The sequence below is a fragment of the Carica papaya genome, chromosome 3 (genome assembly GCF_054855325.1).
Source record: "Carica papaya isolate Zhongbai chromosome 3, ASM5485532v1, whole genome shotgun sequence".
Taxonomy (NCBI): Eukaryota; Viridiplantae; Streptophyta; class Magnoliopsida; order Brassicales; family Caricaceae; genus Carica; species Carica papaya.
The window spans coordinates 29,267,434-29,288,095 of record NC_142311.1 but is presented as its reverse complement, the minus strand read 5'-3'; the positions used below and the strand labels follow the sequence as shown (position 1 = coordinate 29,288,095).

At 44.6% G+C, this 20,662-nt stretch overlaps 2 non-coding genes and 26 pseudogenes across 2 annotated transcripts; 12 read left to right on the top strand and 16 right to left on the bottom strand.

Annotated features, from left to right (window-relative positions):
* The first annotated feature begins 1,222 nt into the window (after positions 1-1,222).
* LOC148268203 (5S ribosomal RNA) lies at positions 1,223-1,341 on the top strand (annotated as a pseudogene).
* Positions 1,342-1,691: 350 nt separating this feature from the next.
* LOC148268202 (5S ribosomal RNA) lies at positions 1,692-1,810 on the top strand (annotated as a pseudogene).
* A 28-nt stretch (positions 1,811-1,838) lies between these two features.
* LOC148268201 (5S ribosomal RNA) lies at positions 1,839-1,957 on the top strand (annotated as a pseudogene).
* A 1,278-nt stretch (positions 1,958-3,235) lies between these two features.
* On the top strand, positions 3,236-3,354 carry LOC148268200 (5S ribosomal RNA; annotated as a pseudogene).
* An 811-nt stretch (positions 3,355-4,165) lies between these two features.
* Positions 4,166-4,284, top strand: LOC148268199 (5S ribosomal RNA; annotated as a pseudogene).
* A 348-nt stretch (positions 4,285-4,632) lies between these two features.
* On the top strand, positions 4,633-4,751 carry LOC148268198 (5S ribosomal RNA; annotated as a pseudogene).
* Positions 4,752-5,099: 348 nt separating this feature from the next.
* LOC148268197 (5S ribosomal RNA) lies at positions 5,100-5,217 on the top strand (annotated as a pseudogene).
* Positions 5,218-6,072: 855 nt separating this feature from the next.
* On the bottom strand, positions 6,073-6,191 carry LOC148268196 (5S ribosomal RNA; annotated as a pseudogene).
* Positions 6,192-7,677: 1,486 nt separating this feature from the next.
* LOC148268195 (5S ribosomal RNA) lies at positions 7,678-7,797 on the bottom strand (annotated as a pseudogene).
* A 204-nt stretch (positions 7,798-8,001) lies between these two features.
* LOC148268194 (5S ribosomal RNA) lies at positions 8,002-8,120 on the bottom strand (annotated as a pseudogene).
* A 523-nt stretch (positions 8,121-8,643) lies between these two features.
* On the bottom strand, positions 8,644-8,762 carry LOC148268193 (5S ribosomal RNA; annotated as a pseudogene).
* A 205-nt stretch (positions 8,763-8,967) lies between these two features.
* On the bottom strand, positions 8,968-9,086 carry LOC148268192 (5S ribosomal RNA; annotated as a pseudogene).
* A 205-nt stretch (positions 9,087-9,291) lies between these two features.
* LOC148268191 (5S ribosomal RNA) lies at positions 9,292-9,410 on the bottom strand (annotated as a pseudogene).
* Positions 9,411-9,611: 201 nt separating this feature from the next.
* On the bottom strand, positions 9,612-9,730 carry LOC148268190 (5S ribosomal RNA; annotated as a pseudogene).
* Positions 9,731-9,936: 206 nt separating this feature from the next.
* LOC148268189 (5S ribosomal RNA) lies at positions 9,937-10,055 on the bottom strand (annotated as a pseudogene).
* Positions 10,056-10,585: 530 nt separating this feature from the next.
* LOC148268188 (5S ribosomal RNA) lies at positions 10,586-10,704 on the bottom strand (annotated as a pseudogene).
* Positions 10,705-12,733: 2,029 nt separating this feature from the next.
* On the bottom strand, positions 12,734-12,852 carry LOC148268187 (5S ribosomal RNA; annotated as a pseudogene).
* Positions 12,853-15,425: 2,573 nt separating this feature from the next.
* Positions 15,426-15,545, bottom strand: LOC148268186 (5S ribosomal RNA; annotated as a pseudogene).
* An 806-nt stretch (positions 15,546-16,351) lies between these two features.
* LOC148268185 (5S ribosomal RNA) lies at positions 16,352-16,470 on the bottom strand (annotated as a pseudogene).
* A 258-nt stretch (positions 16,471-16,728) lies between these two features.
* On the bottom strand, positions 16,729-16,848 carry LOC148268184 (5S ribosomal RNA; annotated as a pseudogene).
* Positions 16,849-17,195: 347 nt separating this feature from the next.
* On the bottom strand, positions 17,196-17,314 carry LOC148268183 (5S ribosomal RNA; annotated as a pseudogene).
* Positions 17,315-17,493: 179 nt separating this feature from the next.
* On the bottom strand, positions 17,494-17,612 carry LOC148268182 (5S ribosomal RNA; annotated as a pseudogene).
* Positions 17,613-17,790: 178 nt separating this feature from the next.
* On the bottom strand, positions 17,791-17,909 carry LOC148268181 (5S ribosomal RNA; annotated as a pseudogene).
* A 412-nt stretch (positions 17,910-18,321) lies between these two features.
* LOC148268180 (5S ribosomal RNA) lies at positions 18,322-18,440 on the top strand. Its single transcript, XR_015818170.1, has one exon. It is a non-coding gene; the product is annotated as a 5S ribosomal RNA (ribosomal RNA).
* Positions 18,441-18,647: 207 nt separating this feature from the next.
* LOC148268179 (5S ribosomal RNA) lies at positions 18,648-18,766 on the top strand (annotated as a pseudogene).
* Positions 18,767-18,971: 205 nt separating this feature from the next.
* Positions 18,972-19,090, top strand: LOC148268178 (5S ribosomal RNA; annotated as a pseudogene).
* Positions 19,091-19,325: 235 nt separating this feature from the next.
* LOC148268177 (5S ribosomal RNA) lies at positions 19,326-19,444 on the top strand. The gene has a single exon (XR_015818143.1). It is a non-coding gene; the product is annotated as a 5S ribosomal RNA (ribosomal RNA).
* Positions 19,445-20,003: 559 nt separating this feature from the next.
* On the top strand, positions 20,004-20,122 carry LOC148268176 (5S ribosomal RNA; annotated as a pseudogene).
* The last annotated feature ends 540 nt before the right edge of the window (positions 20,123-20,662 follow it).

Below are 20,662 nucleotides of genomic sequence, written 5' to 3'. Positions count from 1 at the left end.
CGGTGCGAAATGGAACGAGTGCGATCATACTACCACTAATTCACCGAATCCCATCAGAACTCTGCAGTTAAGCATTTTTAGGCAAGAGTAATACTAGGATGGGTGACCTCCTAGGAAGTCCTCATGTTTTACCCTTCTTTTTACAGACGGCGCAATAAATATTACGCGGGACCGGAGCGACGATTCGCCAGTTCATTCGCAAACGTGAGTCATGGTGCCGGGACATTTCACTTAATATTTTTTGTGCATTCTATTAAATCCCATCACGTGATAAGAGTGTTATTACGAGTATCTTATATAGTAGAACAACAAAAACAGAGGTGTGGCAGGCAATCTGTTCATATGGGCAGGAGTCGAGACACTGGGGCATTTTGCTTGATACTAGAACTAGAAGTAGAGGTGAGGTGTGTGCGCACAGCGAAATAAATGATGGGAGGAGGGAGGGAAGGAGAAGGGGCACATGCACTTGTAGTGCAAAATGGTACGGGTTCGATAATACTAGCATTAATGCACCGATTCCCATAAGAACTCTGCAGTTAAGTGTCCTCGGGTGAGAGTAGTACTAAGATGGTTGACCTCTTGGAAAGTCCTCGTGTTGCACCTATTTTCGTGCACACGAGAAAATAAATGTTACACGCGACCAGAACCACGATCTGTCGGTTCATTTGCAAGCGTGAGTCGTGGCGTCATGGCATTTTGTTAAATATTTTTTGTGCATTCATTTGTAGTCCACCAAGTGATAAGAGTGTCTTTATGAGTATCTTACATAGTAGAACAATGAAAAATGAGGTGCGGCAGGCGGTCTATTCATCTAAGCGTGAGTCGAGCCGCCGAAGCATTTCGCTTGATATTAGAATTAGAAACAGAGGTGCGGGGTGCGCGTACAACAAAAAAAATGACGGGAGAAGCGAGGGAAGGAGAAGGGGCAAATCTACTTGCAGCGCGAAATTGAACAGGTGCGATCATACCAGTACTAATTCGTGCATTTATTTATAGTCCACCACGTTATAAGAGTCTCATTATGAGCATCTTACATAGTAGAACAATAAAAAATGAGGTGCGACAGGCAGATCGTTAATCTGAGCGTGAGTCAAGCTGCCGGGGCACTTTACTTGATATTAGAATTAGAAGAAGAGGTGTGGGGTGCACGTACAGCGAAAAAAATGATGGGAAAAGGGAGAGAAGGAGAAGGAGTATATGTATTTGTAGTGCAAAATGGAATGGGTGCGATCATACCAGTACTACTTCATTGGATCCCACCAGAACTCCGCAATTAAGCATTTTTGGGCGAGAGTAGTACTAGGATGGATGACCTCCTGGGAAATTATCGTGTTGCACCCTTCTTTTTGCAGACAAGACACTAAACGTTACACGGGACCGGAGCGATGGTCCGCGGGTTTATTTGTAAACGTGAGTCACGATGCCGGGGCATTTTTTTTAATATTTTTCGTGCATTCAATTAAAGCTCATCACGTGATAAGAGTGTTATTACAAGTAGCTTACATAGTAAAACAATGAAAAAAAAGGTGCAGTGGGCAATCTATTGATATGGGCATGAATCGAGGCGCCGATGTATTTCGCTCGATATTAGAACTACAAGCTGAGGTGAGGTGTGTGCACAAAGCAAAACAAATGATGGGAGGGGGGAGGGAAGGAAAAAGGGTATATGTATTTGCGGCCCAAACTTGAATGGGTGCGATCATACCAGCACTAATTCACCGGATTCCATCAGCACTCCGCGGTTAAGCGTGCTTGGGCGAGAGTAGTACTAGGATGGGTAACCTCTTTGGAAGTACTCATGTTGCACCATTCTTTTTGCAGACGACGTAAACCAAAAGGGGTGCGATCATACCAGCACTAGTCCACTGGATCCTATCAGAACTTCATAGTTAAGCGTGCTTGGGAGAGAGTAGTACTAGGATGGGTGACCTCCTGGGAAGTTCCCATGTTGCATAAGTCTTTTTACAAACGGGACACTAAACATTACGTGGGACTAGAGCGACGGTCCATCGGTTCATTCGCAACTCTGAGGCTCAGTGCCAGAGCATTTTGCTTAATATTTTTTGCTCATTGAATTAAAGCCCATTACGTGATAAGAGTGTCATTGCGAGCATATTAAATAGTAGAACAATGAAAAAGAGGTGTGACGGGCGTTCCGTTCATATGGGCATGAGTCGAGGTACCGAGATATTGCGCTTGATATTTGAACTAGAAGCAGAGGTGAGGTTCACACACAGTGAAACAAATGATGGGAAGGGAGAGGGAAGGAGAAGGGGTATATGTATTTGCGGCGCAAACTAGAATGGATTCGATCATACCAGCACTAATCATCGGATCCCATCAGAACTCCGCAGTTAAGCATTTTTAGGGGAGAGTAGTACTAGGATGGGTGAACTCTTGGGAAGTCCTCGTGTTGCACCCCTTTTTTTTTAAGATGGGGAAAATGTTACGTGGGACTTGAGTGACGGTCTGCTGGTTCATTCACAAACGTGAGTCACGGCACCAGGGCATTTTGCTTAATATTTTTCGTGGATTTAATTAGTGCCCATCATGTGATAAGAGTGTTATTGCAAGTATCTTATATAGTAGAACAACGAAAACAGAGGTACGGCAGGCAATTCGTTCATATGGGCATGAGTCAAGGCGCCGGGGCATTTCGCTAGATATTAGAAATAGAAGCAGAGGTGAGGTGTGCGCGTACAGTGAAACAAATGACGGGAGGGATGAGGGATGGAGAAGGGGCACATGCATTTGTAGCGAGGAATGGGACAGGTGCGATCAAACCAGCACTAATGCACCGAATCCCATAAGAACTCTGCAATTAAGTGTCCTTTGGTAAGAGTAGTACTAAGATGGTTGACCTCTTAGAAAGTCCTCATGTTGCACCTGTTTTTTTGAACACGAGGCAATAAACTGTTACGTGCGACCGGAACCATGGTCCGTCGGTTCATTCACAAACGTTAATCACAGTGTCAGACCATGTTGCTTAATATTTTTCGTGCATTCATTAATAGTCAACCACGTGATAATAGTATCCTTGCGAGCATCTTAGATAGTAAAAAAACAAAAAACGAGCTGCAGCACGATCCATTCATATGTGCATGAGTCGAGGCGCAGGGCATTTCGCTTGATATTAGAACTAGAAGAAGAGGTGAGGTGCGCACACAGTAAAACAAATGACGGGAGGGGAGAGGGAAGGAGAAGGGGTATATGCCTTTGCGGCGTAAAATAAAATGGAAGTGATCATACTAGCATTTGTTCACCTGATCCCATCAGAACTCCGCAATTAAGCGTGCTTGGGCGAGAGTAGTACTAGGATGGTTGACCTCCTAGGAAGTCCTCGTGTTGCACCATTCTTTTTGGAGATGAGGTGTTAAACGTTACGTGGGATCAGAGCGACAGTCTGCTGGTTCATTCACAAATGTGAGTCACGACGTCAGGGCATTTTGCTTAATATTTTTTACGTATTCAATTAAAGTCTATCACGTGATAAGAGTGTCATTACAAGTATCTTACATAGTAGAAAAATGAAAAACGAGGTGTGGCGGGCGATCCGTTTATATAGGCATGAGTCGAGGCGTCGAGGTAATTCGCTTGATATTAGAAATAGAAGCAGAGAAGAGATGCACACACAGCGAAACAAATGATGGGAAGGAAGAGGGAAGGAGAAGGGGTATATATGTTTGCGGCACAAACTAGAATGGGTTCGATCATACAAGCACTAGTTCACCAGATCCCATCAGAACTCCGCAGTTAAGCGTGCTTGGGTGAGTTTAATACTATAATGGGTGACCTCTTGAGAAGTCCTCGTGTTACACCATTCAATTTGTAGATGAGGGGTTAAATATTATGCGGGACTTGAGCGATGGTCCACCGGTTCATTCGCAAACATGAGTCACAGTGCCATGCTATTTTGCTTTATTTTTTGCGTATTTAATTAAAGCCCACCAAGTATAAGAGTGTCATGTGAGCATCTTAAATAGTAGAACAACAAAAAACGAGGTGCGGCGGGCTATCTGTTCATATGGGCATGAGTTAAAACTCCGAGGCATTTCGCTTGATATTAAAACTAGAAGCAGAGGGGAGGTGCGTGCAAAACGAAACAAATGATGGGAGGGGAGAGTGAAAGAGAAGGGGTATATGTATTTGCAGCACAAACTTAAATGGGTGCGATCATATCAGCACTAGTTCACCGGATCCCATCAGAACTCCATATTTAAGCGTGCTTGGGCGAGAGTAGTACTAGGATGGGTGACCTCCTGGGAAGTCCTCATGTTGCACCCTTCTTTTTATAGATGAGGCGTTGAATGTTATGCGGGACTGGAGCGACGGTCCGCCAGTTCATTTACAAACATGAGTCATGGCACTAGGGCATTTTGCTTAATATTTTTTGCACATTCAACTAAAGTCCATCACGTAATGAGAGTGTCATTGCGAACATCTTACATAGTAGAATAACGAAAAATGAGGTGCGGCGGGTGATCCGTTCATATGGGCATGAGTCAAAGCGTCAGGACATTTCGCGTGATATTAGAACTAGAAGTAGAGGTAAGGTGTGCCCACAGTGAAACAAATGACGGTAGGTGAGAGGGAAGGAGAAGAGGTATATGTATTTACGGCGCAAACCAAAGTAGATGCGACCATACCAGCACTAGTTCACCGGATTCCATCAGAACTCCGCAGTTAAGGGAGCTTGGGCGAGAGTAGTACTAGGATGGGTGACCTCCTGGGAATTCCTCATGTTGCACCATTCTTATTACAAGGGAGGCCTTAAACGTTACGCAGGGCCAAAGCGACGGTCCGCCGGTTCATTTGCAAATAAGAGTCACAGCGCTGGGACATTTTGCTTAATATTTTTTTGCACATTCATCTAAAGCCCATCACGTGATGAGAGTATCATTGCGAGTATCTTACATAGTAGAACAACAAAAAATGAGGTGCGGCAGGCGATCTATTCATATGGCCATGAGTCGAGGCGCCAGGGTATTTCACTTGATATTAGAACTAGAAGCAGAGGTAAGGTGCGTACATAGCAAAACAAATGACGAAAGGGGAGAGAGAAGGAGAAGAGCATATATATTTGCGTCATAAACAAGAAAGGGTGCGATCGTGCCAGCACTAGTTCACCAGATCCCATCAGAACTCTGTAGAAAAACGTACTTGGGTGTGAGTAGTAATAGGATGGATGACCTCCTGGAATTTCTCGTGTTGTACCCTTCTTTTTTCAGACGAGGTATTAAATGTTACGTGGGACCAGAACGACGATTTGCCGGTTCATTCGCAAATGTGATCACAGCACCAGGGCATTTTGCTTAATATTTTTTGCGTATTCAATTAAACCCCACCATGTGGTAAGAGTGTCATTATAAGCATCTTAAATAGTAGAACAATGAAAAATGAGGTGTGAATCCGTTTATATGGGCATGAGTTGAGGCGCCGGGGCATTTCGCTTGATATTAGAAATAGAAGCATAGGTGAGGTGTGCGCACAGAGAAACAAATGACGGGAGGGGAGAGTGACGGAGAAGGGATATATGTATTTGCGGCGCAAACCAGAACAAGTGCGATCATACCAGCACTAGTTCACTGGGTCCCATAAGAACTCCACAGTTAAGTGTGCTTGGGCGAGTGTAGTACTAGAATTGGTGACCTTCTAGGACGAAAAATATTAAGCAAAATATTCTAGCGCCGCGACTCACGAAAGCGGACTTTGGCTCCTATCGCGCATAATGTTTAACACCCCATCCGCAAAAAGACGGGCGCAACATGAGGACTTCCCAGAAGGTCACCCATCCTAGTACTACTCATGCCAAAGCACGCTCAACTACGAAGTTCGATGAGATCCGATGCATTAGTGCTAGAATGATCGCACCCATTTCACCCACGCTGCAAATACATAAAATCCTCCTTCCCCCCCTCCCGTGATTTGTTTCCTTGTGCACGCACACTGCACCTCTGCTACTAGTTCTAATATCAAGAAAATGTCTCGGTGCCTTGACTCACATTTGCGAATAAACCAGCGGATCATAGTTCCAGTCGCGCGTAACATTGAACACCCCATCTGTAAAAAAAATTAGTGTAACACGAGGACTTCCCAGGAGGTCACCCATCCTAGTACTACTCTCGCCCAAACACACTTAACTACGGAGTTCTTATAGGATCCGGTGCATTAGTGCTGGTATGATCGCACCTGTTTCACTCATGCTGCAAATACATAGAATCCTCCTTTCCCCCTCCCTCCCGTCATTTGTTTCCTTTTGCGTGCACACTGCACCTTTGCTTCTCGTTCTAATATCAAGTAAAATGCCCCAGAGCCTTAACTCACATTTGCGAATAAATCAGCGGGCCATAGATTCAGTTGCGCGTAACATCTACAAAAAAATTAGTGCAACATAAGGACTTCCAAGGAGGTCACCAATCCTAGTACAATTCTCGTCCAAGTACATTGAACTATGGAGTTCTGATGGGATCAAGTGCATTAGTGCAGGTATGATCATACCCGTTTCATTACGCGCTGCAAATACAAACATTCATTCTCTTTTCCCCACCATCGTAATTTTATTCCTTGTGCCTGCACACTACACCTCTGCTTCTCGTTCTAATTTCAAGTAAAATGTTCCGGAGCATTGACTCACATTTGCAAATAAACCAACGAACAATAGTTCCAGTCGCGCATAATGTCGAACGTCCCATCTGCAAAAAAATAGGTAAAACACGAGGACTTCCTGAGAGGTCACCCATCCAAGTACTATTCTTGCCCAAGCATACTTAACTGCAGAGTTCTGATGGGATCCGAACCATAAGTGCTGATACGATTGCACTCGTTTTATTCCGCGTTGCAAATACATACACTCCCTCTCCTTCTCTCCCCCTCCCGTCATTTGATTCCTTGTGCATGCACACTGCACCTCTGCTTCTCATTCTAATATCAAGTAAAATACCCTGACGCCTTGACTCACATTTTTAAATAAACCAGCGGACCATAATTCCACTCGCGCGTAACGTCTGTCGCCAAATCTGCAAAAAAATGAGTGCAACATGAGAACTTCCCAGGAGCTCACCCATCTTAGTACTACTCTCGCCCAAGTACACTTAGATGCGGAGTTCTTATGGTATTTGGTGAATTAGTGCTGGTATGATCGTACCCATTTCATTTCACGCTGCAAATACATACACTCCCTCTCCATCCCTTCCCCCTCCCATCATTTGTTTCCTTGTGCGTGCACACTACACCTCTACTTCTCGTACTAATATCAAGTAAAATATTCTGGTGCCTTGACTCACAATAACGAATAAACTAGGGGACCATAGTTCTAATCGTGCATAACGTCGAATGCCCCATCTGCAAAAAAAATAAGTGCAAGACGAGGACTTCCCAGGAGATCACCCATCCTAATACTACTCTCGCCCAAGCACACTTAACTGCAAAGTTTTGATGGGATCTGCAGCATTGGTGGTGGTATGATCGTACCGATTTCATTATACGCTGCAAATACATACACTCCTTCTCATTCCGTCCCCCCTCCTGTATTTGTTTCCTCGTGTGTGCACACTGCACCTCTACTTCTCGTTCTAGTATCAAGTAAAATGCCCTGGCGTATTGACTCACATTTGCGAATAAACCAGCGGACTATAGTTCCAGTCGTGCATAACATCGAACACCTCATCTGCAAAAAAAGGGGTGTAACACGAGAACTTCCTAGGAGGTCAACCAATCGTAGTACTACTCTCGCCCAAGCACACTTAAGTGCGGAGTTTTGATGGGATCCAGTGCATAAGTGCTGATATGATCGCACCCGTCTCATTCTGCGCTGCAAATACATACACACCCTCTACTTTCCTCTCGCTCCCGTCATTTGTTTCTTTGTGCGTGCACATTGCACATCTGCTTCTCGTTCTAATATCAAGTAAAAACTCCGACACCTTGATTAACATTTGTGAATAAACAAGCGGACCATAATTCCAGTGGCGCATAATGTCGGTCGCCCAATCTGCAAAAAAATAGGTGCAACATAAGAACTTCCCAGGAGGTCACCCATCTTAGTACTACTCTCGCCCAAGTACACTTAAATACAGAATTCTGATGAGATCCGGTAAATTATTGCTTGTATGATCGCACCTATTTCATTCCGCTACAAATACATAAACTCCTTCTCCTTCCCTCCCCCTCCCGTCATTTGTTTCCTTGTGCGTGCACACTGCTCCTCTACTTCTCGTTCTAATATCAAGTAAAATACCCCGGTGACTTGACTCACATTTGCAAATAAACAAGCGGACCATAGTTCCAGTTGCGCGTAACGTTGAACGCCTCATCTGCAAAAAAGTAGGTGCAACACGAGAACTTTCTAAGAGGTCCACCATCCTAGTACTCCTCTCACCCTAGCAAACTTCACTACGGAGTTCTAATTGAAATCGGTGTATTAGTGCTGGTATGATCGTACCCATTTCATTATACGCTGCAAACACATACACTCCTTCTCCTTCCCCCCCTCCCGTCATTTGTTTCCTTGTGTGCACACTGCACATTTGCTTCTCATTCTAATATCAAGTAAAATGCTCCGGTGCCATGACTCACATTTGCGAATAAACTAGCGGACTATAATTTTAGACGCGCGTAACGTCGAACACCCCATCTGCAAAAAAATGGGTGCAACACGAGGACTTCCTAGGAGGTCACCCATCCTAGTACTACTCTCGCTCAAGCACACTAAACTACGGAGTTCTGATGGGATTCGATGCATTAGTGCTGGTATGATTGCACACGTTTCACCTGCACTACAAATACATACACTCCCTCTCATTCTCTTCCCCCTCCTGTCATTTGTTTCATTGTGCGTGGACACTACACCTCTCCTTCTCGTTTTAATATCAAGTAAAATGCCCCAACGCCTTGACTTACATTTGCGAATAAACCAGCAGACCATAGTTCAAGTCGCGCGTAACGTCGAACGCCCCATCTGTAAAACAATTGGTGCAAGACGAGGAGTTCCTAGGAGGTCACCCATCCTAGTACTAGTCTCACCCAAGCACACTTAATTGCGGAGTTCTTATGGGATCCGGTGCATTAGTACTGGTATGATCACACCCATTTTATTGCGCGCTACAAATACATAGACTCCTTCTCCTTCCCTCCCCCTTCCTGTCATTTGTTTCTTTGTGCATGCACACTGCACGGTTACTTATCATTTTAATATCAAGTAAAATGCCCCGATGCCTTGACTCACATTTGCGAATAAACCAGCAGACCATAGTTTCAGTTGCGCGTAACGTCGAACGTCCCATCTGTAAAAAATAGGTGCAACACAAGGACTTCCCAGGAGGTCACCCATCCTAGTACTACTCTCGCTCAAGCACACTTAACTACAAAGTTTTGATCGGATCCGGAGCATTAGTGCTGGTATGATCGTACCCATTTCATTACGCACTGCAAATACATACACTCCTTCTCCTTCGCCCTTCTGTCATTTCTTTCCTTGTGCATGCACACTACACCTCTGCTTCTCGTTCTAATATCAAGCAAAATACCCTGGTGCCTTGACTCACATTTGCGAATAAACAAGCTTACCATAGTTCCAGTCGCGCGTAACATCGAACGCCCAATCTGCAAAAAAATGAGTTCAACACGAGGACTTCCCAGGAGGTCACCAATCCTAGTACTACTCTCGCCCAACCACACTTAACTACGGAGTTCTGATGGGATCTGGTGCATTAGTACTGGTATGATCGCATCCATTTCATTCCGCACTGCAAATACATACACTCCCTCTCCTTTCCTCCCCGCTCCTGTCATTTGTTTGTTTGTACATGGACACTCTACCTCTCCTTCTCGTTCTAATATCAAGTAAAATGCCTAAGAGCCTTGACTTACATTTGCAAATAAACAAGCGGACCATAGTTCTAGTCACGTGTAACATCGAATGTCCCATCTGTAAAAAAATAGGTGCAACACGAGAACTTCCCAAGAGGTCACCCATCCTAGTACTACTCTCGCCCAACCACACTTAACTGCGGAGTTCTGATGGGATCCGGTGCATTAGTGCTGCTATGATCACACCCATTTCATTACGCGCTGCAAATACATACACTCCATCTCCTTCCCTCTCCCTCCCGTCATTTGTTTTCTTGTACGTGCACACTGCACCTCTGCTTCTCGTTCTAATATTAAGTAAAATGCACCAGTGTCTTGACTCACATTTGTGAATAAACAAGCGGACCAAAGTTCTAGTCGTGCGTAACGTCGAATGCCCAATCTGTAAAAAAATGAGTTCAACACGAGGACTTCCCAGGAGATCACCAATCCTAGTACTACTCTCGCCCAACCACACTTAGCGACGGAGTTCTGATGGGTTCTGGTGCATTAGGGCTGGTATGATCGCACCAATTTCATTCTGCACTGCAAATACATACACTCTTTTGCCTTTCCTTCCCCCTCCCGTTATTTGTTTGTTTGTGCGTGGACACTACACCTCTCCTTCTAGTTCTAATATCAAGTAAAATGCCTCGACACCTTGACTTACATTTACAAATAAACAAGGGGACCATAGTTCCAATTGCGCGTAACATCAAACGTCCCATCTGCAAAAAAATAGGTGCAACACGAGGATTTTCTAAGAGGACACCCATCCTAGTACTACTCTCTCCCAAGGACGCTTAGCTGTGAAGTTCTGATGGGATCCGGTGCATTAGTGTTGGTATGATTGCACCAATTTTATTTTGCGCTGCAAATACATACACTCCTTCTCCTTCCCTCCTACCTCCCGTCATTTGTTTCCTTGTGCATGCACACTGAACCTCTACTTCTCGTTCTAATATCAAGTAAAATTCTTCGGTGCCTCGACTCATATTTGTGAATAAACCAGCAGACCATAGTTTCAGTCGCGCGTAACGTTTAATGTCTCCTGTGGAAAAAAAATAGGTGTAACACGAAAACTTTCCAAGAGGTCAACCATCTTAGTACTACTCAAATCAAAGGACACTTAACTGCATAGTTCTTATGGGATTCGATGCATTAGTGCTGGTCTGATCGCACCCGTCCCATTCCATGCTACAAATGCATGTGCCCCTTCTCCTTCCCTCCCCCCTCCCGTCATTTGTTTCATTGTACGCGCACACTTCACCTCTGCTTCTTGCTCTAATATCAAGCGAAATTCTCCGGTGCCTCGACTCATGCCCATACGAACAGATCGCCCACCGCACTTCTATTTTCATTGTTATACTATATAAGGTACTCGTAATAACACTCTTATCACGTGATGGGCTTTAATTGAATGCACAAAAAATATTAAGCAAAATACCCTGGCTCTGTGACTCACGTTTGCGAATGAACTGGCAGACCGTCGCTCTAATCCCACGTAATGTTTAATGCTTTGTCTGCAAAAAGAAGGGTACAACACGAGGACTTCCCAGGAGGTCACCCATCCTAGTACAACATTCGCCCAAAAACGCTTAACTGCAGAGTTCTGATGGGATTTGACGAATTAGTGCTTGTCTGAACGCACCCATCCCATTCCACGCTACAAATGCATGTGCCCCTTCTCCTTCCCTCCCCCCTTCCGTCATTTGTTTCGTTGTACATGCACACCTCACCTCTGCTTCTAGTTCTAATATCAAGAAAAATGCCCCAGTGGTTCTACTCACGCCCAAATTAACAGAACGCCTGTCGCACCTTATTTTTCGTAGTTCTGCTATGTAAGATGCTCGTAATAACACTCTTATCACGTGGTGGAATATAAATAAATGCACAAAAAATATTAAGCAAAATGCCCTGACACTACGACTCACGTTTGTGAATGACCTGACGGACTGTTGTTCCGATCGCGCGTAACGTTTATTTCCTCATGTTTACAAAAATAGGTTCAACATGAGGACTTTCCAAGAGGTCAACCATCTTAGTATTAATCTCACCCAAGGACACTTAACTGCAGAGTTCTTATGGGATTTGGTGCATTAGTGCTGGTATTATCGCACCCATCCAGTTCCGTGCTACAACTGCATGTGCCCCTTCTCCTTCCCTACCTCCTCCCGTCATTTGTTTCGCTGTGCGCGCACACCTCATCTCTGCTTCTAGTTCTAATATCAAACGAAATGCCCTGGCGTGTCGACTCATGCCTATATGAATGGATCGCCCGCCGCACCTCTGTTTTTGTTGTTCTACTATGTAAGATACTCATAATAATATTCTTATCACGTGATGGGTTTTAATTGAACGCACAAAAAATATTAAGCAAAATGCCCCGACGCCAAGCGCAACGTTTAACGCCCCGTCTGTAAAAAGAAGGGTGCAACACGAGGACTTCCCAGGAAGTCACCTATCCTAGTGCTACTCTCGCCCAAAAATGCTTAACTGCGGAGTTCTGATGGGATTCAGTGAATTAGTGCTGAAATGATCGCATCTGTTCCATTTTGCGCTGCAAATACATATACCCCTTCTCCTTCCCTCCCCTCGCTATCATTTTTTTCGCTATGCGTGCACCCCGTACCTCTTCTTTTAATTCTAGTATCAAGTGAAATACCCCAGCGGCTCGACTCATGCCCAAATGAACGGACCGCCCGCCGGACCTCATTTTTCATTGTTCTACTATGTAAGATGCTCGTAATAACACTCTTATAACGTGGTGGACTATAAATTAATGTACAAAAACTATTAAACAAAATGCCTTGATGTTGCGACTCATGTTTGTGAATGTCCGTGGTTTTTGTCGCACGTAACATTTATTGCCTCGTGTGGAAAAAGAAGGGTGCAACACGAGGACTTTCCAAGAGGTCAACCATCTTAGTACTACTCTCGCTAAAAAATGCTTAACTGCAGAGTTCTGATGGGATCCGGTGAATTAGTGCTTGTATGATCGCACTTGTTCCATTTTGTGCTACAAATACATATACCCCTTCTCCTTCCCTCCCCCCATCATTTTTCGCTGTGCGCGCACCCTGCACCTCTGCTTCTAATTCTAATATCAAGCAAAATGTCACGGTGGCTCAACTCACGCCTAGATGAAATGAATGCATGAAAAATATTAAGCAAAATGCCCAGATACTGCGACTCACGTTTGCGAATGAACCGACAAAACCGTGATTTTAGTCATGCATAACATTTATTTCCTCGTGTACAAAAAAATAGGTGTAACATGAGGACTTTCCAAGAGGTCAACAATCCTAGTACTACTCTCACCAAAGGACACTTAACTGCAGAGTTCTTATGGGATTCAGCGCATTAGTGCTTGTCTGAACGCACCCATCCCATTCCGCGCTACAAATGCATGTGCCCCTTCTCCTTCCCTCCCCCTTCCCGTCATATATTTTGCTGTACACGCACACCTCACCTTTGCTTCTAGTTCTAATATCAAGTGAAATGTCTCGGTACCTCGACTCATGCCCATATGAATGGATCGCCTACCGCACTTCTATTTTTGTTGTTCTACTATGTAAGATACTCGTAATAACACTCTTATCACGTGATGGGCTTTAATTGAATGCACGAAAAATATTAAGCAAAATGCTCTGATGCCGTGACTCACGTTTGCGAATTAACCGACAGACCGTGGTTCTGGTCGCACGTAATGTTTATTTCCTTATTTACACAAAAATAGGTGTGACACATGGACTTTCCAAAAGGTCGACCATCTTAGTATTTCTCTCACCCAAGGACACTTAACTGCAGAGTTCTTATGGGATTCGGTGCATTAGTGCTGGTATTATGGCACCCGTCCCATTTACGCTACAAGTGCATGTGCCCCTTCTCCTTCCCTCCCCCCTTCCGTCATTTGTTTCACTGTGCGTGTACACCTCGCCCCTACTTCTAGTTCTAATATAAAGCAAAATACCTCGGCGCCTCGACTCATGCCCATATGAACGAATCACCTGCCGCACCTCTATTTTCGTTGTTCTATTATGTAAGATACTTATGATAACATTCTTATCATGTGATGGGATTTAATAGAATGCACGAAAAATATTAAGCAAAATGCCCTGGCGCCGTGACTCACCGTTGCGAATGAACTAGCAGATCGTCATTTCTGTCCTGCGTAACGTTTAACACCCTGTCTGCAAAAAGAATGGTGCAACACGGGACTTCCTAGGAGGTAACCCATCCTAGTACTACTCTCGCCCAAAAATGCTTAGTTGCGGAGTTCTGATGAGATCTGTTGAATTAGTGCTGGTATGATCACATTCGTTCCATTTCGTGCTGTAAATAGATATATCCCTTCTCTTTCCCTCTCCCCTCGCGTCATTTTTTTCGCTGTGCGCACACCCCGCACCTTTGCTTCTAATTCTAATATTAAGGGAAATGCTCCGGCGGCTCAGCTCGTGCCCAGATAAATGGACCGTTCGCTGCACCTCATTTTTTTTATTCTGCTATCTAAACTGCTCGTAATGACACTCTTATCACGTGGTGGAGTATAAATGAATGCACGAAAAATATGAAGTAAAATGCCATGGCGCTAAGACTTACGCCAGCGAATGAACCGATGGACCGTATCTCCGGTCGGGCGTAATGTTTAATGCTCTATCCGAAAAAAAACGGGTGCAACATGAGGATTTAGTGGGATTCCAAGGACACTTAACTGCAGAGTTCTTATGGAATTCAGTGCATTAGTGCTGGACTGATCGTGCCCATCCCATTCCCCGATACAAATGCATGTGCCACTTTGGCTTCCCTCCCCCCTCCAATCATTTGTATTACTGTACACGCACACCTCACCTTTGTTTTTAGTTTTAATATCAAGCAAAATACCCCGGCGGCTTGACTCACGCCCAGATGAATGGATCGCCCACCGCACCTCTATTTTCGTTGTTCTACTATGTGAGATACTCGTAATAACACTTTATCACATGGTGAGCTATAATTGAATGCATGAATAATATTAAGCAAAATCCCCCGGCACCGTGACTCACGTTTACAAACGAACCGACGAACTGTCGCTCCGGTCCTGCGTAACGTTTAATGCCCTATCTGTGAAAAGAATGGTGCAACACGAGAACTTCCCAAGAGGTCACCCATCTTCGTACTACTCCCACTCAAGCACACTTAACTGTGGAGTTTTGATGAGATCCAATGAATTAGTGCTGGTATGATCAAACATATTCTAATTCGTGCTTTAAATATATATATCCCTTCTTCTTCCCTCCCCCCTCTTGTCATTTGTTTCGCTTTGTGCGCGCCTCACCTGTGCTTCTAGGTCTAATATCAAGCGAAATACCAGTGCCTAGACTCATGCCCATATGAATGGACAGCCTGCCGCACCTTGTTTTTTGTTGTTCTACTATGTAAGATACTCGAAATGACATCCTTATCACGTGATGGGCTTTAATTGAATGCGTGAAAAATATTAAGCAAAATACCCCAGCACAATGACTCACGCTTGCGAATGAACCGGCAAACTATCGCTCCGATCCCGTGTAACGTTTAATACCCCGTCTGTAAAAAGAATGGTGCAACACGAGGATTTCCTAGGAGGTCACCCATCCTAGTACTACTCTCCCCCCAAAAATGTTTAACTACGGAGTTCTGATGGGATCCGATGAACTAGTGCTGGTATGATCGCATCCATTCTAATTTGCGCCGTAAATACATGTACCCCTTCTCCTTCCCTTTCCCCTCCCGTCATTTTTTTCACTGTGCGCGCACCTCACCTCTGCTTCTAATTCTACTATCAAGTGAAATGCCCCAGTGCCTCGACTCATGCCCATATGAATGGATCGCCTGCCGTACTTCATTTTTTATTTTTCTAATATGTAAGATACTCATAATGACACTCTTATCACGTAATGGGCTTTAATTGAATGCAGAAAAAATATCAAGCAAAATGCCTTGGCACCATGACTCACGTTTGTGAATGGACCGGGGGACTGTCGCTCCGGTCTAGCGTAACGTTTAAGTCTACAAAAAGAAGGGTGCAACATGAGGACTTCCTAGGAGGTCAACCATCCTAGTATTACTCTCGTCTAAGCATGCTTAACTGCAAAATTCTGATGGGATTCGGTGAACTAGTACTGGTATGATCGCACTTATTCTAGTTTACGCCGCAAAATATATACCCCTTCTCCTTCCCTCCCCCCTCCCATCATTTGTTTTATTGTGTATGCACCTCACCTCATCTTCTAGTTCTAATATCAAGCAAAATGCCCCGCGCCTCGATAAATGCCCATATGAACGGATCGCGCCAAAACTCGTTTTTCATTTTTCTACTATGTAAGATGCTCACAAGGATACTCTTATCACGTGGTGGACCATAAATGAATGCACGAAAAATATTAAACAAAATAGCCTGACAACGTGACTAATGTTTACGAATGAACTGACGGACCGTGGTTCCGGTCGCGTGTAACGGTTTATCGTCTCATGTGCAAAAAAATAGGTGCAACACGAGTACTTCCCAAGAGGTCACCCATCCTAATACTACTCTCTCTCAAGCATGCTTAACTATAAAGTTCTGATGGGATCTGGTGAACTAGTGCTGGTATGATTGCACCCGTTCTGGTTTATACCGTAAATAACTATATCCCTTCTCCGTCACTCTCCCCTTCTAATATCAAGTGAAATGCCCGGCGCCTCGACTCATGCCCATATGAATGGATCACCTGCCGCACCTCTGTTTTTGTTTTTTTACTATGTAAGATACTTGCAATAACACTCTTATCACGTGATGGGCACTAATTGAATGCATGAAAAATAATAAGCAAAATGCCCCATCACTTTGGTCCCACGTAACATTTGCCCCATCTGAAAAAAAGGGTGCAACACGAAGACTTCCCAAGAGGTCACCCATCCTAGTACTACTCTCCCCCCAAAAATGTTTAACTACGGAGTTCTGATGGGATCCGATGAACTAGTGCTGGTATGATCGCATCCATTCTAATTTGCGCCGTAAATACATGTACCCCTTCTCCTTCCCTCTCCCCTCCCATCATTTGTTTCGCTGTGCGCGCACCTCACCTCTGCTCCTAATTCTAATATCAAGCGAAATACCCCGGTACCTCAACTCATGCCCATATGAACGGATCCCCGCCGCACCTCATTTTTCATTGTTCTATTATTTAAGATGCTCGCAATGACACTTTTATCACGTAATGGGCTTTAATTGAATACGCAAAAAATATTAAACAAAGTGCTCCAGCGTTGTGACTCACATTTGTGAATGAACCGGAGAACCGTCGCTCTAGTCCCACATAATGTTTAATGCCCCATTTGCAAAAAGACTTGTGCAACACAAGGACTTCCTAGGAGATCACCCATCCTAATACTACTCTCTCCCAAGCACGCTTAACTGTGGAATTCTGATGGGATCCGGTGAACTAGTGCTGGTATGATCGCACTTATTCTAGTTTGCGCTGCAAATACATATATCCCTTCTCCTTCACTCTCCCCTCCTTTCTTTTGTTTCTTTGTGTGTGCACCTCACCTCTGCTTCTAGTTCTAATTTCAAGCGAAATGCCCCAGCGCCTCGACTCATGCACATATAAATGGATCACTTGTCACACCTCATTTTTTGTAAGAAGGGTGCAACACGAGTACTTCCCAAGAGGTCACCCATCCTAATACTACTCTCTCTCAAGCATGCTTAACTATAAAGTTCTGATGGGATCTGGTGAACTAGTGCTGGTATGATTGCACCCGTTCTGGTTTATACCGTAAATAACTATATCCCTTCTCCGTCACTCTCCCCTTCCGTCATTTGTTTCTCTATGCGCACACCTCACCTCTGCTTTTAGTTCTAATATCAAGCAAAATGCCCCGATGTCTCGACTCATGCACATATGAATGGATCACCCGTCGTACCTCATTTTTCATAAGATGGTGCAACACAAAAACTTCCCAGGAGGTCACCCATCCTAGTACTACTCTCGCCCAAGCACGCATAACTTTAGAGTTCTGATGGGATCCGGTGAATTATTGCTGGTATGATCGCACCCTTCCTTATTTGTGTCATAAATTCATATGCCCCTTCTCCTTCCCCTAATGTCATTTATTTCCCTGTGCGCGCACCTCGCTTCTCCCCTACTATCAGAACTCCGTAGGTAAGGGTGCTTGGGCGAGAGTAGTACTAGCATGGGTTATCTCCTGCGAAGTCCTTATATTTCACCCATTTTCTTGTGAAGTCCTTGTGTTGCACCCATTTTCTTATTTTCAGATGTGCCGTTCGATGTTACGCGCGATTTTAATTATGGTCTGCAGATTTATTCGCAAATGTGAGTCACGGCGCCGTGGCATTTTACTTGATATTTGAACGAGAACGAGAGGTGCAATGCGCACGCACAAGGAAACAAATGACGGGAGGGGGAAGAAAGGAGAAGGAGTTTATGTATTTGCAGCGCAAAATTAAACCGGTGCGATCATACCAGCACTAATGCACCGGATCCCATCAGAACTCCGCAGTTAAGTGTGCTTGGGCGAGGGTAGTACTCGGATGGTTGACCTCCTGGGAAGTCCTCATGTCGCACTAATTTTTTTTTTCAGACAGGTCGTTCGACGTTACGCGCGTCTGTAACCAGGGTCCGCTGGTTTATACGCAAATGTGAGTCAAGAAGCAGGGGCATTTTAATCGATATTAGAACGAGAATGAGAGGTGAAGTGTGAACGCACAAGGAAACAAATGACAGGAGGGGGAAGAAAGGAGAAGGAGTGTATATATTTGCAGCGCAAAATTAAACAGGTGCGATCATACCAACACTAAAGCTCCGGATCCCATCAGAACTCCGCAGTTAAGTGCGCTTGGGTGAGAGTAGTACTCGGATGGGTGACCAGTTGGGAAGCCTTCGTGTTGCACCTATTTTTTTTCGGATGAGTTGTTCGACGTTACGCGGGAATGGAATTATCAACCGCTGGTTCATTTGCAAAGGTGAGTCACGGTGCCGTTGCATTTTACTTGATATTAGAACGAGAACGAGAGGTGCAGTGCGCACGCAAAAGGAAACAAATAACGGGAGGGGGAAGAAAGGAGAAGGAGTTTATGTATTTGCAGCGTGAAATTAAACAGGTGCGATCATACCAGCCCTAATGCACCGGATCCCATCAGAACTCCGCAGTTAAGTGTGCTTGGGCGAGAGTAGTACTCGGATGGGTGACCTCCTGCGAAGTCCTTATATTTCACCCATTTTCTTAGGAAGTCCTCGTGTTGCACCCATTTTTTTGCAGATGATTTTTTCGACGATACGCGCGACTTGAATTATGGTTCTCAGGTTTATTCACAAATGTGAGTCACGGCACCGTAGCATTTTATTTGATATTAGAACGAGCACGGTTGGTGCAGTGCGCACGCACAAGGAAACAAATGACGGGAGGGGGAAGAAAGGAGAAGGAGTTTATGTATTTGCAGCGCAAAATTGAACCGGTGCGATCATACCAGCACTAATGCACCGGATCCCATCAGAACTCCGCAGTTAAGTGTGTTTGGGCGAGAGTAGTACTCGGATGGGTGACCTCCTGGGAAGTTCTCGTGTCGCACAAATTTTTTTTCAGACAGGTCGTTCGACGTTACGCGCGACTGGAACTAGGGTCCGCTGGTTTATACGCAAATGTGAGTTAAGAAGCAGGGGCATTTTAATCGATATTAGAACGAGAAGGAAAGATGCAATGTGAACCCACAAGGAAACAATTGATGGGAGGGGGAGGGAAGGAAAAGGAGTGTATGTATTTTCAACACGAAATAAAACAGGTGCGATCATACCAGCACTAATGCAACGGATTCTATTAGAACTCCGTAGGTAAGGGTGCTTGGGCGAGAGTAGTACTATCATGGGTTACCTCCTGCGAAGTCCTTATATTTCACCCATTTTCTTGTGAAGTCCTCGTGTTGCATCCATTTTTTTGCAGATGATTCTTTCGACATTACGCGCGACTTGAATTATGGTCCTCAGGTTTATTCGCAAATGTGAGTCACGGCACCGTAGCATTTTACTTGATATTAGAACAAGCACGGGAGGTGCAGTGCGCACGCACAAGGAAACAAATGACGGGAGGGGGAAGAAAGGGGAATGAGTTTATCTATTTGCAGCGCTGAATTAAACGGGTGCGATTATACCAGCACTAATGCACCGGATTCAATCAAAACTCCGCAGTTAAGTGTGCTTGGACGAGGGTAGTACTCGGATGGGTGACCTCCTGGGAAGTCGTCGTGTCGCACCAATAGTTTTTCAGACAGGTCGTTCAACGTTACGCGCGACTGGAACTAGGGTCTGCTGGTTTATACGCAATTATGAATCAAGAAGCAGGGGCATTTTAATCGATATTAGTAGAACGAGAATGAGAGGTGCAGTGTGAATGCACAAGGAAACAATTGATGGGAGGGAGAGGGAGGGAGAAGGAGTGTATGTATTTTCAGCACAAAATGAAACAGGTGCGATCATACCAGCACTAATGCAACGGATTCTATCAGAACTCCGTAGGTAAGGGTGCTTGGGCGAGAGTAGTACTAGCATGGGTTACCTCCTGCAAAGTCCTTATATTTCACCAATTTTCTTGTGAAGTCCTCGTGTTGCACCAATTTTTTTGCAAATGATTTTTTCGACGTTACGCGCGACTTGAATTATGGTCCTCAGGTTTATTCGCAAATGTGAGTCACGGCGTCGTAGCATTTTACTTGATATTAAAACGAGCATGGGAGGTGCAGTGCGCACGCACAAGGAAACAAATGACGGGCGGAGGAAGAAAAGAGAAGGAGTGTATC